The sequence below is a fragment of the Limanda limanda genome, chromosome 1 (genome assembly GCF_963576545.1).
Source record: "Limanda limanda chromosome 1, fLimLim1.1, whole genome shotgun sequence".
NCBI lineage: Eukaryota > Metazoa > Chordata > Actinopteri > Pleuronectiformes > Pleuronectidae > Limanda > Limanda limanda.
The window spans coordinates 18,274,895-18,279,493 of NC_083636.1; positions in this window are offsets into that span (position 1 = coordinate 18,274,895).

The following is a 4,599-nucleotide window of genomic DNA, read 5'->3' on the forward strand; positions in this document are numbered from 1 at the left end:
CTCACACAGAGGATGATTGATTTGCAGAGTCATCAAAAATTATAATCAATCAATTGAAACTGGAAAAATAAAGTAAAAAACAATTCGTTGAATCTGCTTCTGGAGAATTCATTGATTGAACCCATGATTAAACCTTATGGATTAAACCCATAGACTATACAAATATAAAGCCTTAATATATTCAAATTAAATCCTAAACCTAAACCCTGGTTTAACAGAATAAACATTTAGAGTGTCTGAAACTCTCTGCGGGTCATTTTTGTCATTAATTGTTATTTTGTGTAACTACTAGCCTACCACTCCTACTACTACTTATAATTATAATAATAATAATAATAATAATAATAATAATGAAATGTTGCTGTGTTGTGGTGGGTATATATACTCAAGGCAGGTGTAATATGAATCGTAAGAAATAATGAGGCGAGATTATAACCAGCGGTGCTATACTATAAAACATTTTTCATTAATATCAACAGTATTGTGACAAACAAGTACATTTTCTCAATTGAAGTTCTTTAGTACTTGTACTTATGTTGAGTATTTTTACTGTCTGCTAGTTTGTATGTCAACTCATGTTTTAACTGATCTTTTACAGATTAAGCACATGAAATAAAATCACCAAACTGATTTAGGAGTAATTATATGGTTTATTAAAAATGTAATATTCCAACAGTTTACACACATTTTGCCACTGACCAAAAATTTACAAAAATTCACAAAAATTGTGAACTGTTTTTAGTACTGTCAAAAGTAATTTTTCATGTTAAGATATATGTCATTGTTTCATCTTCTCAAATGTGAAGAATTTCTGCCTATTCTTTAAAATTGTCATTTACTTATGGTTGACATGGTGAGCAGGTATCACTTCTCCCTTAATCTTTAGAAATTAAGTAATTGGCCGATTAGATTAATAATATCCTGATCACACAATTAACTTGAAAAAACGTACTTCTTACTTGTTCCTGATCAGTGGACACACTTTTTCTTATGTGACATTGCAATGAAGGATTTAGAATTGAATATTTTCAATATGGCAGTACTACATCAAGTAAAGTAAACTACATTTGGCCCAAAGGATGAAGGCTTATAAGTCTTTTGGCAGAACTAATGCTATACATGAACAGTGCAGACACTGTTCTGGATTATCTAAAAAAAAAAGGATATGCATATGAAGTGTGTAATGTTTTTTTGAAAAACGAATGTACAAATCTTGTGTGTGACAGCTGTACATAGACCCCAGCGACAGTTGCTGTGGTCTTGCCCCAAACTTGCTCCTCATATTTTGACATCATATTCAAGGTACATGTCTGCAATATTATATCTCCTCCGGTATTGTATTTATTATAATTACATATATATATATATATTATATACTACACTATTGGCTATTTCAGTGCTAATCTCTGTATGATCAAATCGCTCACAGAAGATCCTTGCAATTTCCTCGTTATTAGCTGTCTGCTTGATCTTGCTTTATTGGAAAGATGTGACTCCTGGTGGATCACAGCTGTGATGCAGAACATAAAGCTGTCAAAAGAAAAATCTGATGCACCCATAACAGCTTCATGTTGAAATTTCACCAAACCCGGGAGCCACTGATAAAATATATTATAACATATAACCTATGACACATAAAAGATTGTCTCCCTGGCCGGCAATATGACCACCTCATATCTCCACATTCTTATTTGACCTCACACACACTGTGTTGCACTTGGTTTTCAGTTTATTCGGTTTCCACAATGTTTGGGTTTAAATCTGCAATAACCTTGTCATGTGGGGTGTTTGTTAATATCATTTAAAATAACCCACATTTGAATTCCTCATAACGTGGTAGTAACCAAACTGTGTTCAACAGGGATGCAAAGGGGTTTATGTTCCACTAGATGGTGTCAGAAGCTCACACAGCTGGTGGCAGATGTTAATGATCGTTTCTACCGTTCACGTTGCTTTCTGCCACAGTGGCGGAGGGGAATGGTGATTATGTAACTGCAGCAAAAACAAATGTACAACTCAGGCGCTTGTAAAAGAGTTGTTTTTTTCGTTGGATCACGACCCATTTCCACGGGTTTGTTTTTACGACAAACAAATGTGACACCACGTGCACTAGCATCTGTGAATTCAACACAAGACAGGAAACAATAACAGTGGCGGGCACGCGCACGGCGCCTCCGCCCTTGAGTGCTCGACCAAGCAGAAGAAAGGAAAAAAAAGAAAGATCCTCGACGCCATCTTGTTCCCGGTCGACGACGACATGAAGTCGCCTCGTCCCGCCTCGCCCGCTGCGGTACATCCCGCGTCTCGCCCCGCGGTCCCTCCCACACGCGGGACCACTCTGCGGGGGATCAGCTGTTTATCATCGGGGAGAAGTCTGCGTGAGGAACGGAGAACGCACCGCGGGGACGTGGTTCGCTAATGGCGCCGGATAGCAGCGGATCTCCGGGTGTGCCCCTCTCCCCTCGCAGCTCAGGCCCCGCCCACACATACCGGCTGCCTGACGTCATCACGACCGTCTCCCAAAAACATCGTTTTCATCCACGAGAACTACTATAACATAAAAGGACAAGCGACATTGGGGCGTTAAATCCTCCGGAGCAGTTTTATGGACGTTTGCGATTTTTGAAGACGATCAGATGATCGAGACCAGACTTTCGAACGCATCCGTCCCCGCAGTTATTTCAAAAACGTCCGTGCAGCTCGAGCACCAGCAGTTGCGGGGCATCGCTGCCGTATCAGTGCGCATGCGCCGGGGGATGCGGTTCAGGGTGGAAGAGGGGGTGGGGGGGTCAAGAGATGGAAACGATGAGAGCATCCCCGCAACATGTGATGTCAATGGGATTTGTTACAGGCCTGTTTCTGCAGAATGAACAGCGACAACAACAGCAGTTTACTCACAAGATTCTACATGTTTTACTTTGTTTGTGAAATGAGTCTTTACTCGCATGTCCCTCGCACTGTGTCTAACGGAATTAACTTTTGCATCTGTGTCATCTGCACATCACAATAGGTCCTTATATTTATGTACAAACGGATTTTCAAATCCTGTGCCACTGCACTTTACTTTATAACATATTCTATTCAAACATTCACTACAGTGAAAGGTGTTTATTATGTTTTTATTCTCGTGTCTCCATTATTCTGACCTGAATTCCCCCAGTGTGTGGATCAATAGAGTTTAATCTTAGTTTAATCAAAATGCTTTTAAATAGCAACTTATACTAGTGACGATAACGGGACATCTAACAGACACTCCCCAAAATAAATCATATTTTAAACGAGCTTCAATATGACGTCAAACTTTGACTTCCACTGCAGTTCCCTTGTGCTGCTGTTTCGATTGTGAATTTCCCCTACAGAGGATCAATAAATCATATAAGTCATAATAAAATGCAACTGCTACAGGTGATGATAGTAAGACTTTAAACAGCTCCCCCCAAAAAACATTTTCACAAGCTCTGATACAGCATCAAAACCTGAGTGTTAGATTTAATTACCCAATTTTATCCCGATTCTTGAGCTTATGGCATTTTCTTGACTCTCGGAGCCCTATGAATATGTTTCCTGTACGGCCTGTTTCCTTTCTCCATGATTTAATCTTCCCGGTCAGTGTTTCATGGGCTATCCCTTCCAAACATCAGCTCAGTATTTGTTGCTCTTGTGTAAGGGGTTACGTAACAGCTTAGCTGCCTCCTACGGCATTGGGTGGAGGATTTAGATGCTCCTTTTCAGCCCGGCCACTGGGAAAACAAAGGATTTTGGTTCTAACGAGCAATGTTTTGTAAACCTGTCTGCAATTCTGTGGCAGTGATTAGTGAGCAATTTGGACTGGCCTTTTTTCTAAACAACCTATAGAGTGTGCATATTTTTTTATATATATACACGTCACAAATTGAAATATATAGTAGAATAAAAATGTTGGTGTGTGTCCATGTTGACAATAGCAAAAGCAAATCCTTCATTAGTCCCACACTGGGTAAATTTGCAATATTACAGCAGCAAGAGTCAAAAATAGTTGTAGTAATAAGTAAGATGAAATACTGAAGTGTACGGAATATAAAAAATATACACATGTGCAGTTAAATGCTGATATGTCGGCTGAGAGTGTGTCCCACCTCCTTTCAGCCTGAGCGCAAACACAAGAGGAAACAACAATTAGTTTAAACACAACCTCCTGATAAAAACATCCCCACAGCTGACTTCACTTTCATGAGCTGATCGTGAAGATAACACGGACACACTGAGGCCATCGATGTTTAAAAACACTGGAAAAACAACCTCGAAACCCGCTGCATTGTGACTCGAGTAGATTGTCACGTATGGTAATAAACAACGAGCCGAAAGCATTTCTCTCTCCTATGATAACACTTCATTGTCTCGCGGGGGTTTAGATCCAGAGCGTCACCGACAGAAATAGCAGAGGCTTGAGGAATCGCCGCCGTGAGCGCGCATGTGAGCGCGGCCCCGCTGCCCCTGCGAAACCGGGAGTGTAGCCCCGCAGTGTGAGGGGGCGGGGCCCGGCTCGAGCGGTGGGGAGGGAGTGAGGGGGGCTCGTGGGGGAGGCGGAGTCTCGGCAGTCCTGGCAGGGCCGCCATTTTT